This window comes from Monodelphis domestica, chromosome 5, assembly GCF_027887165.1.
Source record: "Monodelphis domestica isolate mMonDom1 chromosome 5, mMonDom1.pri, whole genome shotgun sequence".
NCBI classification, from domain to species: Eukaryota; Metazoa; Chordata; class Mammalia; order Didelphimorphia; family Didelphidae; genus Monodelphis; species Monodelphis domestica.
This window is the reverse complement of record NC_077231.1, coordinates 146,122,008-146,146,455: the sequence shown is the minus strand read 5'-3', so window position 1 is coordinate 146,146,455 and position 24,448 is coordinate 146,122,008. Positions and strand designations below refer to the sequence as shown.

The following is a 24,448-nucleotide window of genomic DNA, read 5'->3' as shown; positions in this document are numbered from 1 at the left end:
AATGTTCTTGTTCTGCTCACTTCACTTTGCATCATTTCATATGTCTTTCTAGGATTATTTGTGATTATCTTTTTTGTTCAGCCATTCTCCAATTCAAGGACATTTCTTTAATTTTAAGGGTTTTGCCATGCCCCAAAAAAGCTGCTCTGAGTTATTTTAGAATGTATGATTTCTTTTTCTTTTTCCTTGATCACCTCAGTAAAAACAAACACATACACACACACACACACACACACACACACACACAAAACCCCCAACAACAGTGGTATTACTGGATCAAAGCTATATACAGTTTTGTAACTTTTTGAGCGCAATTCCAGATTGCTTTTCAAAATGGTTAGATCAGTCCACAGTTCCACCTTCAATGTATTAGTCTCCCTATTTTTCTACATCCAGTCCAATATTTGTCATTTTTGCATTTTTATCATTTTAGCTAATCTGATAGGTGAGATGATATGTCAGAACTGTTTTGAATTGCATACTGGTGAATTTCTGATGGATTCAGGGTCAAAGGATATTTAACATGACCATTTCCAAAGAAGAAAATGAAAATTACAAATAAATCAATGAAAATATAACCAAATCTCCAATAACAAGAAACAAAGATGAAAGCAATCTTAAGATACCACTTTACATGAGAATGGAAAAAGAAAAACTATTAATTAAATTTAATTCTGGAAAGGCTGCAACAAAACAAGCACTCAATACCTTTTAAGTCAAGTCATTTAATTACTTTGACCTGACTCTAAAATATCAAAAAGGGATTAAAAAAGAGATCATACAAAAATTCATACTTTCAAATGTATTCATATATCAAATTTATTTATAATGGCAAGAAAAGTGAAATATCCAAATGTCCAATTAATAAAAGTGGCTGAAGAATTTTAATAGGCCTGATTTTGTGTAGAGCATTTGTATGAGATCTCTTCAGCTTGGACACTCTTTCTACCAATATTGATCAGTGTCTATTTTGCATCTTACAACATTAAAGAGCTGGCTAGGTCACTCAGAGGTTAAATAGATTGCTCAAAGTCACATAGCCAAGTTGGATCTGAGGCTATACTTGAGCAGAAAATTATGATCCCACAAAATATGAATAGAAATATGGAAAGATCCATATGAAGTGAAGCAAAGTAAAGTGCCATTAGCAAAATCATAAATGTGTATACATTAACTACAACATATAATATAAAAGAAGTTTGGTAACTTTTCTAGGTGTAGCAGTTGACTAATGCAGACTCATTTAATTGGTACAAAAGAAAAAAATGTGACAGCTCTGTGTGTGTGTATGTGTGTGTGTGTGATTTTTTTCTTTGTAGCCTTAATGGGTTAAAAAACAATAGTTCTTTAATAAATGTTTGCAGAGTTGAAGCCATAATTATTGCTTATACTTTGTTATCTGCCAATGATTGTAGACATTTGAAGTCTGTTATTGTTTCCTCCCTCGAGTCTTCTGAGAACTAAGCCTTCCTAGGTCTTACTAGTTATAATCTCTCTAGTACTAAATTCATCTACTGTATCTTAAGAAGATGATCTATATTATGGATTCATAACCTTTTTTGTCATGGAACCTTTTGGCAGTATAGTGAAAGATAAGCATCCCTTCTCAGAATAATGGTTTAAAATATGTATATATACTTTATATATATATATATTTTTTTCATATATATATATGAAGGAAGCGCAGGTTTTGGTTAGATGTTAGTGAAAATAAGGATATAATTTGTTTCTTCATCCAAGTTCATGTTGCCACTCCTCACAGAGGTTTATAGATTATAAGAACCTCTGGTCTATGTGACCTCTAACATTTTTTTAAAAAGCCATATAAGGAAGAATTAAAGAATTAAGATTGATAAGAAAATAAGGGCTTTGTAAAGAATGGCTCCTTTTACCTTTTCTGTCTAGAACCAAAACTGATCAGAATGCAAACAGATCTTAGCAGAAAGGTAAGAAGCAAGTAAATATTTCTAGATGAAATGGAAGAGTGAGGAAGGAGAGAAAGAGAATTTCTGAAACTCAGCTTTAATAAATAATTTAGAATACTGTTACGTGCAATATGCTCAAATTCATTTCCATATGAAACCAATATCCAACAACTCTTAAAATGCTAAATTTTTATGTAATCACATTACACACACACACACACACACACACACACACACACACACACACACACACATATAGTGTCTAGATTGAGCAAAGTTAAGAAAGTATCATTTTCATTATTACTGATTTTCTCTTTTCTCTTCCTAAAGAAGGTACTATAACAATGTCCCAACTACATTAGACACCTTAAGGAAAATGTCAATGACATTAAGGCTTTATCTTTGCTCTCCAGAAAATAGAAGAATTTACTTAGTTCTGAAATAGAAAGTTCGTGATTGAGTGACAAATATACATTTCTTGGTGAATGCCTGAATCCCAGTAGGCACAAATCAAATGCTCAAAACAAGTAATATACTTTATGATGGGAAAGTATAACTGGGTCTGAAACCTTCAATAAATAAAAGCAGTCTAACATTGCCCGTGTTTACTTTTGGTAGATGGAAGAGTATAAAATAATTGAGACCTAACTAGCATTGGGGGCTATAGTTAGGCTGGTTTTTTTTTTTTTTTTTAAATCCAAGCTGTGGCTTTCCTACCAACAAAGGCAATTTATGGTTCACAAAATATAAACTTCAATCAATCAAAGGGTAAAAAGGGAACAAGATGGGGAAGCTGATGGGCATCTTTTCCCATGGATGTATAGAAGAAGTATCTATAATGGAACGTGGCGTCATTGTAATTTAAACATACACACGCATAAACACAAACAGCCCTTTACTTTTTGGAAATGATACAGCAGTAATAAGGAAGACCAAGAATACAACCTCAGAAAGAAAAGTACTCTATATTTCAGGGATTGCTTCTGGGATAAGAATAGGAAGAATTTCATGAGAAATATGAGAAAGGATCATGTATTTAAAATCTTGCATCTGCCCCTAACTTAGTGCTTTGAAAGTGGATGCATGATGTTAGATTTAAAATATCACCATTGTCATTGTTATCACTGTTACATTACTACTCTTGCCATTGTAACAACAAAAATAGCAACATCAATAATGTTCTTTGCTAACTTCCAGTGAGTTCCTCACTTTTCCCAAGATATGTGGCCTGGACTTGTCCTTTGCATTCATCACATTTGGGCATGTGCTATATTTATTTATCTTATTTCCTCACTTAGTTTGGAGAGTTTTTGAAGAGGCAAGAATTTTGTCTTTTTTCATCTTTGTATCCCTAGCCTAGAACCTTCTACAAAGTGGGCCCTTGAAAAATAATTACTGAGTTTTTGTGGAATTGATTTTGAAGTAATTTCTATTTTGTAACAATTATGGGTTATCAGATTACATTATTTGTGGATTGATTAATTGTAATTATGCACTCACTGCTGGGCTACCAACAGGATTATTGGGCCAGGAATTGGTTAAGCAGGACCAGGGATTGACGGGCGAAAGGATGTGAGTGCCTTGGTGTGTGTTTTATATTTGAGCCCCTGCCTGTATATATGAGATATTGGTCATACTGATTTGTCACTGTTGAAATCCTTACAAAAGGCAAAGTCAGCATTTCCCGGTTTTTTCTGCTCTTGCAGCTGTGAATGGGTGAACAAATTGACCATCACTTTCAGTAGCTCTGTAGCCCATCACACATTCTTAGGTGTGATCTCAGTATGTATTTTTGGACTCAGTGTGTATCTCTGCATTTCAAAGGCAAATATAAATGACTTTTGGGTTATCTGTTTTGAATTATCTATGCCTTTTCTCCCCTCCATTTGTGCAGATAATTGAGTTGACTATTATGCAAATTAAGCAAAAATAATAATTACAGGGGAAAAATCACCAAAAATGCTTATAGTGTCTTTCTTACTAAATACTGAAAGCAATTTTAATTATGTTATTTCATTTATCCTCAAAATATGTCTGTGAGGTGGAGGAGGGGCAGACATTATTATCCTTGTTTGGCAGAAGCAGGGTCTAGAGTCTCACATATCCTTTTCAGATTAGTAGTCAGTGAAAAAATTGGGGAATCTGAGAAAAAGAGATGCTGAAGTCCCCCACCCAAGATCAAGAGCCAAAGCATATCTGAGACTCCCAATTTCAAAATCTGAAGTAATTTTGTAAATGCTCATGATGGCTCCTCTAAATATATATTTATTATATATGCATGTATACATTCATGAACATACAAACAAATATATGTATATATAAATTCGTGTATAAGTTATGTGTATGTTTACATAGGCATATACACGTATTTGCATATATATATATATATATACATACTATGTATAACATAGATTAGAGTTGATATATATTAGCTAAGTGAACCTGGACACATTAGGAAACGCTACACTGACAAAACTCCAGGACCAGACCAAATAAAACTTTTTATCAACATAGGGAACTCCTGATAACTCATCCGGGGTCATATAGCCAGTCTACATCAATTTTAATCTAGGTTTTCCTGGCTAAGAGTTAAACTCCATTAGTAGTATATCTCTTTTCCCTTCTTCATTCTCTCTACCTTCTTGTACAAATATATTCAATATGTGGAGAGAGAGAGGAGAGAGAAAAAGAAATAGAAGGGGAGAAAGGAAGAGTGATTTATCCAATAGATATACTTTCAAATTTACTAATTATATTCATAGGGTTAGGTTCTGAACTTGTACTTTCATTGGTGTAAGAAACTCCTTATGAGTTTATTAATATAGGTGGGCACCTTCTCTAAGACTTACCTAGAGCTTTACTTAGAACACAGGTGTCAAAATCAAATAGATATTACTCCAGGGTCTCATATTGACTCAGAAACCATAAATTAATATTATTTAAGTTGTATTATATTTCTAAAATAAAAGTTAAACATTTCTCTTAGGCATTTCTCAATTCCATTTTAACTGGGCAAGTGACCTCTAAGACACAGGTTTGATATATCTTGGTAAGAGCTTTGAGAAGTAACTTTAAAGAGTTATAAGGACATTAGTTATTTTTACTGGGATTTTCAGTGATGGAATATCAGCTAGGTAAAGAAGAAAGTTCTAGAGGAAAAAAGAACTAAGTCTGAAACTCTCACAGGATCAAGGACAAACTTGGGGTCTCCAGTTTACAAGCTAATGCTAAAACCTGGGGTTCAGATCTTACTAGGCTACAAGTTTGGGTGTTTCTATGTTAACACATCCTAAATAAACTATTTTTATATGATTCAAAATCAGTCATCAATCAGGAGGGTACTTTGGTACAAGGGTTAGAAAATCCAATGTATTCCATTAGAGGGCAGATAGACAGAACCAGGGGTTTGAAATTTGACCTCATACTTCCTAGTTATGTGATTCAGGACAAGTCAGTCACTTAGCTCTGTTTGCCTAGTCCTTAGAGTTGTTACTAAAACAGAAAGTAGGGGTTAAAAAAAAAGAACATTCTTTTTTTTTTTCATAAAGCATCACAACACTATTTGAATAATAATCTATGTCATAGACTGGAAATCAGTTGGGGAATATTAACTATTGAAATAACATAATTGTATGCAATGTAGATGTCTTTGTATCAAATGCATCTAGGAATAGAATGAGAACCCTAGGAAGTCTTTCAAAAGCAGAAGACAAATAAAACTGAGATTTTGGACTCAATATCAGTCAGATAATATCTGGAGTACTGGGCTCAGTTTAGAATGCTGCATTTAAGCAGATACAATGACAACTTGGAACATAAGAGCCTGGAAGATAATCAGGGTGGTGAGGTGATTCAAAATCAGATCCTATGAGGATCTATTGAACAAACTGAGTATATTTAGCCTGGAAAATGGGAGTTAGGGTGGCACACAGAATCAATTCTTTTTCAATAGTTGGAATGTGGTCACATGAAAGATTGGACTCGTTCTGGGTGGCTTTAGGGAGCAAAGATAGGAAGATGCTACTGAGGCACATTTCAATTCAACAAAAGGAAATAGTCTTTAATCTTTAGAGCTGAGCATGAATGAAATAGGTTGTCAAAGGAAGTACAGATGCCCCCAAAGCAGAGGCTAATCACTTGCTAGCCAGCCATCCTTCAAGAAAAGGCTGGACTGGATCATCTCTGAAGTCTCCTCCTACCCTGAGATTCATAAGTTGATCACATTGAAAAGAGTAGATACTATCTATTATAATCTTCTCATTTTAGAGAGGAGAAAACTGAGGCCAAGAGAAGTTGGACAGTTTCCCCAACCCTTTCTTAAATATGTTGAAAGAAAATGGTTGCACCAGCATTTGAACCAATGCCCTCTGACTATATCCAGCTGTCCTGTGCCATCTCAGGTTCTATGTGCCACCTTAATACTGAATTCTTTTCCCTTTATTAGCACCAATCCTGCCACTTCCGATGGAGCCTCATTTACCATACCTCATTAGTGTAATTTTCTTCTCTGGGCATCCAGAGAAAGTCACTGTTCTTGATTATCCTTTCAACCTTAGAGCTTCTCACAGAAAGTAGTATATGTAAAATGGAATTGAATATAATCTAACTGGACCTTGCACAGAAAACAGAAGGAGTGGGCTGCAATACATGCTGTTTAATAAGATCACAGTCTACTAGGGTGATAACTTGGCTTCCCAGGTAAACTTGATTGTTGTTAAATGGAAAAAAAATTGGAATTATGCAACTGTCCCCAGGGAGCTATTGGCTTGGGGAGATTTCTCTGGTTTGTTGTTCCATTGTCCTTTCCTAATCTAAACTAACCAACTCTTGCCTCTGAATGGGCATTCAAGGGAGAACAAAAACCCAGCAGTGTTTGGTAGTTGGAAAACAGCAATCCATAGTTAACTTGAGCAGAACCAGGTGCTAAAGTGACTCAGAAGTGCTGGTGTACAAAATAAAAAAGCAATTGTCAACAACCAGCACAGAAAAAAGAGCTAAACAGCCTAGAGCAGGGAAATACAAAAGAATAAAAGGAAGAAAATGTCTGCCTACTCAAAGAAAAACACACTCCCCTATCTTAGTTGCTCTAAGTAGGGTATTTAAGGTTCATTATTTAAAAGTTAAACCCTTTCATGTATGAGAAAAGATGTATAAGGATAAAAAACTCAGTGCAAAATGTTCACAAGTAACCAGTGAGTCTTGTTTTCTAGTATAAAATTAGTTTTCTGATAACTCAAGAACATGTACTGGAGCAGAGTGGATTGAGACCTGGCCTTGGAGTCAGGTCAGACCTAGGCTCAGGTTGGACCTGTGAGACATACTGTGTGAACCTGTCATTTGACCTCAACTTACTACAGGCAGCTCTTTAATCAAGCAATTAATCAATATGCAAAAATGTATTCAGTTCCTATTATGTTCTATGCTCTGTCCTAGCCCTAAAAATACAAAAAAATGAAACAATGCCTCCTCTCAAAGTGTCATTCTACACTGGTAGACAAATTCCTTATCAAAAAATTAAACTACAGACCTTATTTAAAAAAAGACAGGAATATGTATTTTCTTGGGGTATTGTGAGAACTAAAGATTTAATTATTGCCTATTACATTTCTATTTAGGCTTCCATTTTTAGAGTACCCTAAGGAAACTCCCTGGAGAGAGGGTTTTTATTACACTGCTCTTTCTTTGTAGGGAATGAGACCGCCTTGAAGAGTTGGTCTGGGAGCTAAAAGAAAAATTATTTTAGTAATCATTGAGCAACTAAGCATGGACTTTTAAAATAGGGTGATACAAGGGTTTGCACAACTCAGAGAACTTTGACAATGTTTAATTTGAGATGTTAGCAATCAAGACCATGGAAACTGGTTTTGAATTGGACTGGGTGGAAATATGCATCAAGGGAGGTCAACCCTCACCCATAAAAAGCATTGTGAAATTTTTAGAGTGTAATGAAATCACTTTTTAGATGGAATCATTAACCAAGTGACAATTTCCTTGTATAATGTGACCCCAGATTCATTAAAAGTCATTTTACCAACTATTTGGCTCACTGGTTAGAGCCTTGGACCTGGAATCAGGAAGACCTAAGTTCAAACCTAACCTCAGACACTTATTAGTTCTATGACCCTGGGCAAGTCATTTAACTTCTTTTTGCCTTTATTTACTAAAGAAGGAAATGACAAACCACTTCAGTATTTTTGCCAAGAAAATCCATGCACAGTATGGACCATGGCAACACAAAGAGTCTGACACAACTGCAAAACAATGGATTAATTGAAATTCTCATTTTTTTCCACAAAGATAATCCTTGGCCTCTGGGTGGGACTTGCCTTGGCCTCTGGGTGGGACTTGCCTTCTCCTCTAGAATATAGTATAACCCACTAATAAGAAACTTGGTGTTGAATGACATTCAAGAATAATTTTTTTCTTCAGTATTTCATTTCTTTCTAAGGGGTGAAAAGTCCTTGAGAAACCTTTCCTGTGTCCTCTGTCCCTTTCTTTACTGAATACTCTTATCTTCACTTCTGTAAAAAAGTAAGAATTCCATTCTAAATCCTTTATCTCTTCCTTTTGTTTTTGAGTCATTTCAGTCTCATCAACTCTTTGTGACCCCATTTGGCTATACTTGGCAAAGATATTGTAATGGTTGGCCATTTCCTTCTCCTGATTAATTTACAGATTAGAAAATCAAGATAAACAGGGTTAAATGGCTTGTTCAAGGTCACACTACTAGTAAGAGTCTGAAGTCAGATATGAATTTAGAAAGAGATAAGTCTTCCTAAGTCCAGGCCAGGTACTCCATCCATCAGCTAGCTTCAGTTCCTACCACCACTAAAGATTTCATGGTCTGTATGTACATCAAACTGCATTCTGAAATTGTTCTTAAAGACAACCATTTAATGATGCTTGAGACATCATCAAGTATGAATTCCTTCTTTATAATATGGGAAGCATTCTAAATTTTGGAGGAAAGTAACCTATTGAAAATTGTGACTATACAATATATGATAGTCTCAAGTAGAGATCTCAAATACACTCTTTACTTTGGGGTCTTCACAACTCCCCAAATAATTTTCTTTTTTTAAAAAAATACCCTCTGTTCATACAAATATGTTTGTGATTAACAAATCCTTGTTAAGGGAAATGGAGATTGGAGTAGAAGATACAATATGGTATAGTAGAGGAAGACCTGGTTTTAGATCATGTCTCAGACACAACTTATTGTATGCTCTTAGGCAAGTCACTTAACTTCTGTCTTTTAGTTTCTTCTTCTCTAAAAATGATGGCGCTGGACTGGACCTCTGAGTTCCCTCTCTAACTCTTATAATCATAGTGGTAGTAGTGGTGGTTAGCTTAAGAATAGTTGCTGTAGCTCAACTAATGAAGAAAGCTAAAATAAACATGCAATTTGAATGTAAGATTACTAATTTAGAGAGTAATATTCCATTAAATTAAGATTGATAAAACCCATTGGCCTCTTGGTCTTCTTTTCTACTGGCTTTGTAAATAACTTAGGACAAACTCTAAAAGGCAACTAGGTGGCCTTTTGGATAGAGGGATAGATCTGTTATCAGGAAAGCCTAAGATCAAATCCTTCCTCAGACACCTGGAATCTGTGTGACTTTGGACCTCTCTTTGACTCAATGTCTTTATATAGAAAACATAGATAGTAATAACTTTGACCTCTTAAGAGTTGCTGTGAGGATCAAATGAGATGATATTTGTAAGATACTTTGCAAATCTTAAAGCACTATATAAATTATTGGATATTATTATTAGATGGTTTCATCTATTCATGCCCCTTTAATAAAATAAAGATAATTGTCCTTAAATAATGAAGAAAGTAAATAAAATAATATAAAATATAAATTATAACTTGATTACTAAATTGGAGTCAGAAAGGCCTGGGTTCAAATCCTACCCCAGATACCTGTTAGCTGTATGAACCTTAGATCCTCATGTTTGTCCTCTAAAAAATAAACAAACAAACAAAAAACATATATATATATATATATGTTGGACTCAATGACTTCTAATATCCTTTTTCTACCTCTAAATCTATGATCCTATAACCCTATGATCATGGTTGCAAACCTATGGCATGTATGCCAGAAAAAAGCACACAGATCACTGTCTGTGAGCTTGTATGCCTTCACCCCAGTACAGAGTTCACCAGAGTTTGTTACTAGAAAGCCAGAGAGCCTTGGGGCTGGGCTGCTCCCCTCTTCTTCACATGCACCTGAGGACACATCTCACATCACCTACCTTCTAAAAGGTTCACCATCACTGCTCTATGAAATAACAACAAAATATTCCAATATGGATTGAAACCAACAGGATTTATATATCTATTTGTGGACGTTCTATTCTTCAACATGCATTCATTCTGGGTTTAATGTATAATGGAAAAAATTAAAAATCTTACATTCACTGGTGAGGTCATCAAAACCTGCTAAGTACATATCTAATAATTTTACCTCTAGCCTTTGTAAGATTTTCCATCCTAAATAAGGCTTTCAGAAGCATAAGTTGAGAAACCTTATACTTTCAGTAAATATACTTTGAATAGATCTCTTAGGTGCCTCTGCAAAATTAGTCCATTCCAAACAACAGTCTATGGAGCCATATGGAGCCATAATGGTAGGGTTCATTTTAGGGGCATTGGCTCCTTCCTACATGTCACTGTTGGAGTCTTTGCCTAAAGAACCAAAAAGAGCTATGATTTTTTCTTCTCTCTCTCTCTCTCTCTCTCTCTCTCTCTCTCTCTCTCTCTCTCTCTCTCTCTCTCTCTCAGGTCTAGCACACTGACAGCCTTCTCAGTCAGTCCCACAGGTTTGTTAATGATGCAACTTTGGGTTGTTAAATTAGCAAGCTGAAATCTTTTTAGTTTGTCACAGAGTAGGAATGAACCCTGCAAAATTCTGTTCACTCACAGCCCTATTTTTAAACCCGATATTTGCAGGTTTCAGAGAGAAGTGTGTGAGATGTGAATTCACTAAGCCAATTAATAGCAGAATGTGATGACCAAGTAGAAAAGATTAAAATTGACAAATGGCAAGAGTCTTAGGAGTATCTCTGTGGAACCATTTCTCTCACTCTTTTTTTTATTGCCCAGGAGAGTATAGATTTTTAAGGAAAATAAGTTGAAGAGAGTATATAGATAGTCTAGAATTGGAGTGGAGATTTGGGGATACAACTCCCTATTCTTTTAATAAAGCTAGCTACTTAGAAAAAATTATTTGAATAATAGCAGTATCTTTTAAAGCATCTCCATGCCTACAATGTGTCTCATTAAAGACACATTAAAGATCTCACTGATGATATCCTAAAACAAATGAACAAGTATATAGTCTTATTTTGTGGGATTTCCAACCCTTTTTTAATTTGTCATGAACCCTTTTGACAACCTGGTGAAGTTTGTAGGTCCCTTTTTAGAATGGTGGGTTTTTATATGCATAAAATATAAAACAAGGAAACTAATTACTTTGAAGTACCGTTATCAAAATGTTAAAAGAAAAAAATCATGGGCCTGAGATGAAATACTCCTTAATTCAATTACAGTGCTATGGAATCCAAGATGACCAAAATATTTAGTTAGCAGTTTTTTGTCATGGGCTATTTACATGAGAGTGGGGAATGGGGTTAGAAATTTAAAGTAATGGTTCTCTTGTACATAGTTCTTTTTCAAAGAGCATATGGCTATTTGTCAGATGCCATATAAGTCTCTGGCTATGTAGACTTCCTTTCACTCCTAAAGTTAGTTCACCCCTTAATCACTATTATTTAGGGGAGTTGAGGTCTCATTTTGACCCATCTACTCATTACTTTGAAGGTAACATTGGAAAAAAATGGAATCTTTTCATATCCACTCTATTTATCTAGTTATATACATAATGTGATTTTATATTATAATATGAGTTCCCTGATGTCTATGGTTGTTTTTAGCCTTTCTTTACATACTCAGCACAGTGGCTGCCCATAGCGAGTGCTTGGTAAATGCTTTTTGACTTGATTTGACTAAGTTGATGAGTATTTTGTCAACTTAGAATTTAGAAAGGATTGATAGAAGAACTGAGTCAGAGTTAAAAGACATTTCTACCTGATGCTTCCCTGACTTTTTAGGTGCTATTTCACTCTAGCTTAGAATTGCAAAATGTTAAAATATGTAAGGGACCTTGGAAATCATCTGAATTCATATCCTGCCTCTCATGTACCTTCACATTGTCAAGGTACTTAAACTCTGGTCTAGTGTTCTTATCCATAAAATGAGAGAGTTGAACTAGTTGGTCTTAGATTCTTTCTAGCTCTTCATCTATAATCCTATTTAGAATCAATAAGCATGGGTAAGAGAAATATGCCTTTCTAGCGAGTACTTCAAATACAAGAATGTTGCCACATGTCTTTTAGAAATAGTCTTCCTGATAACTCTTTCCTATGCTTTTCATTCCTTCCTATTCCCAAATCTTTCCCCAAATAATTCACTAACATTTAGCCTAGAACATGCAGTATTTTTGAATGAATTTCCTAGACATTTAATCCCAGTAGGTCCCTCTCTTTCCTTCTGAACTGAGATAGCCCACATTATATGGTAAAGGACTCAGTGTTATAGTCATGAGAATTATTGGGGGGAATGATCTCAAAGATTTAAGATTATACTCAATGAAGAACTGCAGAAACTACATCATAAGAGATTAATGAACATTACAATGAAATACTATAGAATTAGAATGGGTTATTTTGAGACATTTAAGATAAAAAGTGGGTACAGAATTCTAGCCTTCTTTAATTTGAGAAACCCTTAAAACACTATCCATTGCTTAGAAAAGCTAGTAAGCCTCTAAAGAGATGGTCAAGGATTCTTTCAGGAGTTCTTGTTTATGAAGTCCTTACATTCTATGTAGTACTTTCATATTTTTATCATGGAAGTGGTAATTCTTCCCCACAATCCAATGCAGTTTATCAAGCCAACAAAAAATGAAAGAGAGGAACTTGTGGCTTGCTAGAGTTACATATCATGTCAGCAGTATGCTATGATTAGCACTCAGAAAGATTCAGTCTTTTGGAATAATTAATTGACAATGCCTCCCTTAACTGCCATGTCATTTCCACCTGATGCTTCCCTGACTTTTCAGGTGCTATTTCACTGTAGCTTTGATTGGCAAAATGTTAAAATCTGGAAGAGACCTTTGAAATCATCTGGTTCTACTCCCTGATTTTACAGGTGAAGAAACAATGCCCAGAAAAATAATGTGTTTCATGCAAAGTCGTGTGATTAGTTTCTGTTATTATTTTTTAAAGTTAATTGATTAATTGTGGGGAAATTATAAACACTGATACCTAAGTGACAAGTTCTGGGGTATTTATGAATTGCTGACATCCTCTAAAAGTCTGGCTTCTCAAAATACAATGCCATAATATGTGATAAATGGAAGAAGACACAGAACTCTGATTTTACCATAAACTTAGTTATAAATATGTAGAAAAAACTGCTTTTGAAAATATTATTGCATTAGGAAAATGGGAAAGCACAAGATCTAACATGAATTTTCAGTGTTACTCAATATTTTATTAAAGGGGGGAAAGCTTCATCTTTTCTGCTTCAATCTACAGAATTATGGACTGATTACTAGTTCAAATGACATAGTTCCTACAGTGAAACCCATAATTTTGTATTACATTCTTCAAGGGATGATAGCAGTTCTTCATATATAATAGTATTGCTATTCTAGAATCTTGTTAGCAATCATTGCCTCCGAGATTGAACTTTTTGTCTACTATTCTTATTTTGAATGTTGAAAGGACATTATTTGAGGATTTATTAGACTTTTTCCCTCCCAGATAGGGAAACTATACAATCAGATATCTGTTCCATAACTCTATACAATAGTTGCATAACTTTAAAAACTTGAAATTTTACTTATTTTTTGACAATGATAATTTTGAAGTCATATACATACAAATTTGTGTATATATTTTGTATATGTGGTGTATATGCATACCCACACACATACATATATATGTATGTATGCACACGTAATTTGGGTCTGATTTCATTTTCCATAGCTTTTTCTATTCACTTATTTTGCAGAAAGTATCCTTGGATATAACTGGCCAACAATTCATTCCAATTATAGTGGAAATATTCCTGATGGTGACTGGGGGATGAAAACAGATTTATAAAATGAAACATCATATCTGCAACATTTTTTTCTCAGATTGTAATGGCAAAAAAAGTTCTAACAGTTAACATATCCTGATTTTCTAAGGTATTCATTTCTAGTGATCCAAGGGCTGTAAATCCATGGATCAGAGGGGAGGAACAGCTATTGAATGAAGTGACAGAATTTAAAAAGTTATAGAGATTAGACTATGCTATATTATCAACATGCTCCAAGTGGCATTTTAAAATTCTCAAAATACAGTGTTTTGAGGAACAACATAAAATTCATTTCAATTGCCATGCACCAATTCTATCATTTTATTGGGATTCACTCAAGTTATCTTTCTACTTTTTTTTAAACATGTGGGCAAAAAAAATCTAAAAATCATTCCCAAACAATTTTTCAAAATTCCAAAATGTTAGCCTATGAAAAAACTAGGACACATGCTATCAAAAGAAGACACTCTTCTCTCCATGTCTCCTAATAAAATCTGAGATGACTTATACTGAGAGTGAGAAATATAACTAGATTACTCTCTCTGTCTTTCTCTCTCTCTGAAGCCAAAGGAAAAATTTGGCATATAGAAGCACTGTTGTTGTTGTTAATAATAACTTACATTCATACATTGTTTCATAGAATACATACAGATTATTTTAAAACACGTTATTTTATCCGATTCTTGCTCTATCTCAGTAAGATGGCTTACTGATTTCAAGTGAGACAATGGAAAAATTACTCAAGTAATTTTCGCTTTCTATGACAAATAAAGACATTTTATAATTCCAATAGCTGGAGTAACAGGTTGACAGAAAGGAATAATCCAAACCTGGAAATTACATTGTCTTAAGTGAAACTGGAATCCCAGCTAATTAACTCTTCTAGATGTAGGAGCAATTCCAAAATAGTATAATCCACTTAGAGGTCAGTTAAGAAGAAACTGAAAACTGAAACTTTCCATTTCTCACTTAATATGCTACAGATTCTGCCTGGAAAAAGCAATAGAAAGTTCATACTGCCTGACACGGAATAGCAAGCACAGGGGTAGGTTCCAAAGAAATGCCTTGTAAATACTTTACAATTGCATTGAGTTGAACTTAGATTTTTTTTTTAAAGCACAAAGTTGGAAGCTCATGCAAAAGATACTGAAGCTCCTTAAACTTTGCTACATTCAAACATCTACTGGACTGCTAACTTTACGAAGCACTCACTGATGTAGATTCTTTGTTTGTATTTGGTAAATCCAACCAAATTTAGTAGATTAAAAAAAAGTTTCATCATTGCATTTCCTGTCTCAAGAGCAAACAGCAGAATAACTGTGTTTACATTGCAGACCTATTAAAGTCCATAACAACCCTGCTATGGGCAACTGAGAAACTCAAGACGTTCTCTCCGACAGGACGGTGAAACTCCAAGAGAAAACAATCAACTCCTCATTGTCATAGTGCGACAATCCTAGCCCCATTTCAACTGGGCGAATAGTCAATTCCCAGAGAGAAGCATCATCAGGATAGACATGAATGCTATTATTACCCATTATAAGTAAGAAACGAAGGTCACATATCAAGCAATTACACCTTTTCATTACATACTAACCCCTCACAGTAGGGAAGCTACGCTTATGACTGCATTAGACAGACAAAGCTGTTTAGCTTTTTAAAAAATAAAAAAAGGAAAAAAGAAAAGATAAAAAAATTAAATTCATCTTACCAGCACGTTGCAGCGCCAACTCGTTTGCCGGAATGTTGCCTGTACAGGTTTCCTTTTTAATTATCCTGAAAGCAGAGGGAGACAAACAAAAAACAAACAAAAAAAAAAAGAAGAAGAAGAAGAGAAAGAAGAAGCAGGATGGTTAAATTAGCGTGCTGGAATCTTTTCAGTTTGTCGCAGAGTAGAAAAATAAAAAAAAAAAGGCTCAGTAATTTAAATTGGCTGTCAGTTCAAGCTGCATCGTTGGGTCCCGCCCCTTCTTCCCGCTGGGTTCCACTACCTGCGGGGCTGGACCTGACAGCTACTATGCAAACAAAAAAAATGGCAAAAAGCATGCTGGGACCATGCTGTCTGCTGTCTGGGTCTCACTAGCCCTGACAACTAAAAATCATTAGTGAGAAGGTTTTCTATGTTTCTGTTTAGAGTTCTTTGCATAGAATTTCATTTCATTTTAATTGATTCAACTATAGTGATACAACCATAGCAAGTGACAGGAGCTGATTTTTCTGATCAAGTGTGTTTCCTTCATTACCTTCTTTCTCTTGGGGTAGTTGATTTGTACTTTTTTCTTTTGTGATTGTTTGCTCTGTTTAGTAATATCATAAGCAGTCCTTTCTTGTCATGCCTCCTCCCCTTTATCCTTTCCCTTTTCTTTTTTCATCACAAATAATGAAAACTTTCCTTGGGAATGATAGAGTCAGAACACAAAGGTTATGGAGGTTGCTTTATCTTTTGATCATTTTAATACATGTTTGGGAAATTGGGGGTAAAAACAATACTTTAGAAAAGCAGGGGAAAAGTCAACTAGGCGGAAAGGGCTAGTGAAAAAAGAAGACAGACATCTACTAGACAGATATAATATTAGACCTCAGATCATCAGTACCAAATGCAAGAAGTTTCTTTTCATATTTATGAAGTCAGGAGAGAACTAAAAATCATACAAAAGACAGATTTAGCTTATGCTTCTAATTCTACCTAAGAGGGCTTCCACAAATATTGTTAACATTTTAGCCACAAAATGAAGCCTTTCCTTAAGGTGAAACATCTTCTTGGGGAAGAAGATATACATAAAAAAATTAGTGGTTCCCCTTTTCTGAAGGTCATGCTCTATGTAAGTGACTAAAGAAGAATTTATTACAGTTAATATCCATTTTGTTCCCAAGTTTCTCAGTCAAACACAGAGTTGCTAACCTTATCTAGTTAAACATGAGCTGTTTTGTGATTTGTGTATGATTAAGCAGTGGAATGTATGTATACTATATCTCACCTATACATTTGGCATTTTGTTCTTAAGCAGGGTCCCAGGAACATTGATGTCAGCAGAAGCTGTGAATTGAATGCATTATTATATGGAAATATATATTTAGCTTGCCACTTTATAACTCATTTGCATAAAAGCTCTATGTTGACTTATATTTCCAATAATGTTACCTGGACCCATTTGGGGAGGTAGGAAGTGAATGACAATAGCATGTACACTGTTCTTTGGCAATGATTGAAGCTTGATAGATGGCATGAAGTTATCCTTGATTATTTGACAGCACCATCATTTGCTAGGTAGCTCCTGCATTTTTCTTCTCTTTCCACCACCCCCTTCCTCTGAAGCTCTGTAAATTGAACTTATGATTTTGGCATAACTTGAAGAATCACTTTGCTGAAGAAGTCTTGGGCTTTTAAAATTCACTTTTTAAAAATGAGCAGTTAGACTTTCCAAAGAGAAATAATTGAATAATTTCTTTTTTAAAAATAAAGAGAGAGAGAGAAAATGTGTGCTTGGGCACAAAGACTGAATGTAATTCAACTTTTTAAATTGCTACAGCCATGCCAAATACTAGAAGTCTTTACTGTTACTAGAATCACTGTCAGAAAACTGACCAGAATCATTAAAAAATAAAGGAAACCAACAGTTGACTTGATTTTTATTCCAGATTTTTGCCTATCTAATAATATCAAGGATGGATTTCTTTGTTCAATTCCATTGACTGGTACAGAGCAGAAAAAAAAATGAGTCAGGTCAAATGCTGGAGAAACTCTGGTACCTTCCCAGGTACTTAGGCAATCAGCTTTAATGAAACAGTAGTAAATTACACCAAGGTGTTAATTACTGTACTTTACCACCACATAAAATGTAATAAAACCAACTTAGGCCACTATTTGAAAGGATTATTTTTAGGTTAAAAAGCTTTCACTGAACTAAAATTTTGTTTTCCTGAAGCATTTTATAAATTAAAGTGACTTCTCCTTTAGCTATTTCTTTTTTGAAAATATGTCCAGCAATGAATATTTATTGATAGCTGAAGAAAAAGCCAATGATCATAATTATTTTTAAAACTCAGAATTTGACTTTCTAATAAGAACAGTGGAATAACTATTCTTATCACTAACAAGTACCATTGCTGCTATACATATGTGCAATATTTGCAACATAGTAGGCAACATGCAAATGTATGGAGAAGGCAGTTCACACAAATTTGCATGTTGGATTTCTTTGCCTGATGAATTTCCAAGAGGAAGTATATTTCTACAGAGTGTCAATTCCTGCTTAGGTTGGTTGGCAGAGATTCAGTTCCTAATCTAAAAGCCTTCAGCGTGATCCTCAAAGTGTATAAAATTTAGTCTGCATAAGTGAGGTCTATTAATTTAGCCTGACACTAATGAGTCTGAGGTCACTAGTATGAGCCCTCCTGATGTCACTGGTGTAGTAACATTGGCATGCTCCTGAAGTGTGGGAATTTGAAAAATGGAAAAGGCAACTCTATGAGATAGGGGAAAGCTATGCCTCCATACAAGGACACAGGGGATCATAGATCTAGAACTGGAAGGGATCTCAGAGGTTATCTGGTTCAACCAGTGAGTTGAGTGAGAATCAAAAGGGAAGATGACTTATAGTCACACAAATTATAAGAATAAGATGGAGGATTTGAACTCAGGTCCTCCAGCACCAGAGATAGAATACATATCATTGTGTTGTGCATTTTGAGGTAGGGGAGAGGAAGAAAATATTCAGTGTATGCATGTGAGTGGAGGAGTTCAGCAAGTAAAGGAAGAGAGGCAAATACAACAAAGCAGAGAAAGTACAAATATGGAAAAAGATTTTTCATTAGTGAATACTTTCTTAACCTATAATCACAGTATAATCTACAAATACACCAGCATTGATGCTGGTAGTTTTTCACAGCTCATGGCCCTTACTTTGGCACAGCAGATTAATTTTAATCAAGCTTTGTATACTACATTTGGAATGCTCAAAAGTACATGGAATTGAAGAGCTTCTTGCCTCCAATGCTGAGTTATTACCTGCATCGCACAATTGTATAAGTTGTGATTCTTTTAGAATCTATTTATTCAGGAATGGATCCAGAAAGCTACACCTTCTCTCTTCTCAGACAGCTTTCACCTAGATTATTACAATAGCTTTCTAGTGGGTCTCTCTGTCTCAAGTCTCTCTTTCTACTTCATTCCATTTTTCATATTGTTGCTGAAGTGATTTTTTTTAAGTAAAGATTTGTTTACATCATTTTCCCAGTTAATCAATTCTAGGGATTTCTTATTGCCTTAAAAATTAAACATAAATTACTTCATTTAGCTTTTAAAGACCTTCACAAATGAGCCCCAATATATATTTCCAGACTTATTGTACATTATTTCCTTTTAACATGGCAAACTATCCAAACCAGTCTTCTCTCTGTTCCTTAGACAAAACATTCCATGCCTTTACACTGATTTTTCCTCAGTGCTGGAATACTGTCCTTCCTTTTTGGTTATTCAGCCATGCTTAATTCAGTGACCCCACTTGGGGTTTTCTTGGCAAAGGTAGTAGAGTGGTTTGCCATTTCCTTCTCTAGTTCATTTTATAGATGAGGAAACTGAGGCAAACAGGATTAAATGACATGCCCAGCAGCTATTGTCTGAGGCCAGATTGGAACTCAGGAAGATGAGAATATCCACTGTGACACATCTGCTTTTCCTTACTCTTCCATACCTCAACATTCCCTCTCATGCTCTAAGGTGCACCTCAAGTATCATCTCTCTAAGAAACCTTTCTTGATCTCCTCAACTGCTAGAGTCTTCTCTTAAACTACATCATAGGTATCTACTTAATATTAATTTACATTTTTCCTTCATATTTTCTTTGTATACATGTATATTCACTTTATATTATAGTTTATACATATATGTGTATGTCTATGTATGTGTACATACGTATGCCGTTGTTTCTCCTGTTAGAATGTGGGATCCTTGTGAGTTGGGATTGTTTTATTTCATTATATTTATAGCCCCAGAGTCTAGCACATTTCCTGGTATATACTAGGTGCTTAATAAATACTTGTTGGTTGATTGTTTTTGTCTTCCTGAGAGAAAACAAGTCTCTTGGAAAAGAGTGAGTTGATCAGTGTCTATATGAGACTATTAGAGCTCATGGAAATGATCTGTGTTGGTCAGATTAAACTGGACATTTTCTGATGCTGAAAATTGGCTTTAGTTCAAACATAGTTGGCTCTTGTTGGAAAGAGTGGCTCTGAGGAATGATCTGTCTTTCTGCTTTATGACATTTAAGGGGAAAAATAAAGGAGAAAGCCCACATGTGGGTCAGGTACACTTAGAAAAGTGCTCAAACAAAGCTAGGTTTAAGCATCACCTTTTCCTCAAAGCTTTTCCTGATTCCCTTGTTGCTAGTACCTTTCAGTTCTCTCAAAAAAGTCTTGTATTTTGAACATATTCTGAATATACACATATCCATATCATCTCTGACAATAAACTGAAGACTTCTTAAGAGCAGGAATTATTTTTGGTCTGTCATTGTATCCCCAGTACTTCATTGTAGCGCCTGTCACATAATCGGTGGTTAATACTAGATTGTTTGAATGATGGATTGATAGTGTAGTCAGTGTAGTATAACATATGGCCATTTCCTTAAAAAAATAACACTGATGTGGAGTCAATTGTTCAATTCTTTATGTATGAAATATGACTGGTTTAAATGGCCTTCAAATAAATTCTTATTGGCTTAAAGGAAAATGAATTTTTAAGAAATTTCTTTAAGTTGTATTAAAAAAATAAACATTTTATAGTGACAGCCTTCATAGAGGTCCTTAGTATCATGAACAAAAATGAAAAGACCAGAGAACTTTCAAAATTCCCATACTGTGAGACCATCGACTGTAAATTACAGCTTATTTTTTGAAGATAGCTTCTTTTAGATATTTAAAAACTGTTTCATTTCTACTGGTTAGATGAAGTCTCTATACCATACTCAATCAATAGTTTTAAAGTTGATTATGTGTGTGTTTTTGTATTTGTGTCCTTATAACTACAGATTGTATGTTGGTTAATTAGATTGTGAGCTCCTTTGGGATGGCCAAGACCTGACTTCTGCCTTTTGTTGTATTTCTAGCACTTAGCACAATGCCTAGCACATAATCATTGTTTATTGACTGACTACTAAGTTACAGTTTGGGGAGATTTGGAGAGGTTCATTATCAGAAGTGCTAAAAGATAGTAGATTTTTTTACCTGAAATATCTTTCAAAGATCAAACCCGAGATGCGACTTGAATGGACTAGGACTGTGTTGGCAAACCTATGACATGCCTGCCAGAGTGGCTGCTTACTTCCCCCTCTCCATCACACCTAAGGACATTTTTTCACATCACTTGCCCCTCTACCCAGCAGCCCATTGGGAACACTTCCTCCCTCTCTTGTCTGGGGTAAGTGGGTGGCTTACATGTGGCATGAGGGTGAAGTTAGGGCATTTGGTCTCTAAAAGGTTTACCATCATTGGACTAGGGGTTTAAGTTAATGGATAAAAGGGGAACAATATAGTACTGATCAATTAATTCCTTAATGACTGATGGAATCTTATCACCTTAATGACTGAAATAACCAATGCATTAGATATTTTTGGTAGTTAAAACAGAATTAGATCAACACATTCATTATTCTATTATTTATTTGATCCAAGAAAACCTTAATAAAGAAGGAAATTTTAACAGGAATAAAGAAGTTGTATACAATAAAATTATTGATTTGGGGGAAAGCATAATGCCAAATGGCCTTTTTTTTCCCTGAACTTCTAACTTTTACAGGCTACTTGTTTGTCCTTATGTAAACACAGCTAGAATTTAAGCTAGGTATGAGACTTTAAAGGACTCAATTCTGAAAAAGACATTGGATGTGAGATGATAGGAGGACCCATTGGATGTCTAAAAGGCAATCTAAACTTGATGTCTTATTGTTTGGCAAAGAAAAACTATGCTTTTTAGATTTATTTCAGTTCTGAAATGCAGGGATCCAGTTCTGTTGTTAAAGTGGCTGAAAATATGTGATCAAACTATACATGGTCCAGTTATTCTTGTTGCATAGAAGCATCCATAGTTTCCATTTGATTTACAGGGTAGCTTCCCTAATTGCTTTGCCTAATGCTGTCAATCACCTGCTTGCTAATCTGCAAAACGAAAATGCAATTTGCAAGGGGGTTTCCAAGGCCTTAGTGATGTCCTGCCAACAATTCAATCCCATCAGTCAATAAGTATTTATTAACCACCTACTGGGGGGCCATCTTTTTGGTCTAATATAGTTGTATCCCTCTGGACTGTATGGCAAGGAGAACTGAGTTTTCTCTTCAAATTGCCTACTTCCCATGACAGGTAGCATGATTTATTCTTTCTATTCCTGAATAAGATCATCTTCATTTTTATCTGCATCAGGATAAAAAGAGGTATGATGGTAAATTTTGTAATTTCTTTTCCTATCCATGTAGTGTTTCTCTCATCTTCTTTTCTCTCATTTAGGAAAAAGATAACCCTGAAAATTAAGTGACTTAATAGCCAACAGTTCTACTTCTTAAGATCTTTGGTGATTTTATTAGGGGGAAATTAATTTTTTCTTCATATGTAGCCATTCCTACCTTTACCCCGAATATAGATAGTTATCAAGAGGTACCCAGGTAGAAAGAGTAGAAAGTAAACCAAAATTAAAGTTTGAAGATTTAGGTTTGTGTCCTATTCCTAATACTTACCATGTCACCATGGATATGTCACTAAGGCATTTAAGCTTTCCTTGCTCAGTTTCTCCCCCTAAAAATAAGAATAATTAGTTTTCAGTAATCCTATCTCCCAATAGTTAATTGTAAGGAAAGCATTTAATGAACCTTAAAGAACCCTTTAAATCAGTGTGAATTACTCATAGGAGGATTGTCTCCTTTCAAAAGGATTTTAGCACCAGGGATCTAGAGGTGAAACTGACCTAAAAGGCCATCTAATGTAACCTTTTTTTATCTGGATGAAGGTGAGGCCGGAGGATTTGCCCAAGGCCACACAGGTAACAAGTTTCTATCAAAGGAATTTATTTATATGCAGGTCCTCTGACTCTCAGGCCAGGATTCTCATACTTTGTACCATGCTGTTTTTTGTATGCCATAAAATGCTTCAGAATTCAATAGTTTGAATGATGAGTTCAGTTTTACACCGGAATATTTTGTATTTGTTTCCAATACTTATATAATCTATAAATTGAGGTTTAAAAAAAGAGGCATTAAATAAAAAAATACTTGAAATTATCCGTCCTCCTTCCTCTTTCTTTGGCACAGTTTTCAGAGACATTTTGGCATCTTTCACCTTAGGAAACAAGTCTGAGATTTCTTTTACTCCACAACTGACTATGCTACTTTCACTTAAGCCTGAAATAGAAGTGCCAGCATTTAGCTCAGTGCTGGCATTATAGTGAGTTCTTAAATGTTTATTGATTGCCTGTTCCTTATTTTCACACTCACTAAAACTCACCAGTGAAATGACTTGAGGGTACTAATCTCCCATGTTCTATTTCTGGCCCTAAGTCTACTCTTCTTTATGTCAGCAAAATCTAAACATTTGATTCAGTCAAAATCTTGAATTTTCTAGTATGATTTAAAGAAAGTAATTAGTACTATCTTCTTTTCAGATATTTCAAGATATAGATGTAGAAGGGAGCATAGAGGTCATCTGAGTCAAGCCTTCATTTTATAGATGGAAAAATGAGGTTCAGGGTTTATACATCTTACCCAAAATCAGATCAATATTAAATGGCTCAGCCAGGACATGAACATAGGTTGCCTAACTTCAAAATCTAGTACTCTTTTCTCCATACTACATTGTATCTTTTGGAATATATATATATATATATATGTATATATATATATATATACATATATATATATATATATATACGTTAGAAAATTTGTGATGTGGGATTCCAAAATCAGAATATTTGCAGTCTTCCTATCTATATTTAGTCCTGGATATAGTATGCCTTCAATGTCTCCTGTACCATTGTATGGCCCATTACTGCATTATAATTTTGACTTGTGTTTGGTCATTTCTTTGGATTCAATTCACCATGGCATCTATAAAACATCCAATATTTTTAATATTGTATTGAGACTTTTTTTTTCATTTAAAAAAATTAGACTTTATTTTTCCATGGTTCCATGATTCATGATTTTTCCCATTCCTCTTCTCTCCCTCTTCCCGAAGCTGACAAGCAGTTCCACTGGATCATTCATGTATCATTATTCAAAACCTTTTCCCATGTTATTCATATTTGCAAAAGTATGATATTTTAACATCAAAGCCCCAATCATATCCATATTGAACTATATGATCAATCATGCTTTTCTTCTGCAT

General features: G+C 34.7%; 1 protein-coding gene across 1 annotated transcript in view; it reads right to left on the bottom strand.

The window, feature by feature from the left end:
- CELF2 (CUGBP Elav-like family member 2) overlaps nucleotides 1–16,099 on the bottom strand; it is a 969,858-nt gene extending 953,759 nt beyond the window's left edge. Inside the window, exon 1 of the mRNA XM_056800816.1 lies at nucleotides 15,791–16,099. The gene's annotated coding sequence lies outside the window, so the exon portion shown is untranslated. The remainder of the gene's footprint in view (nucleotides 1–15,790) is intronic.
- Between the last annotated feature and the right edge of the window lie 8,349 nt (nucleotides 16,100–24,448).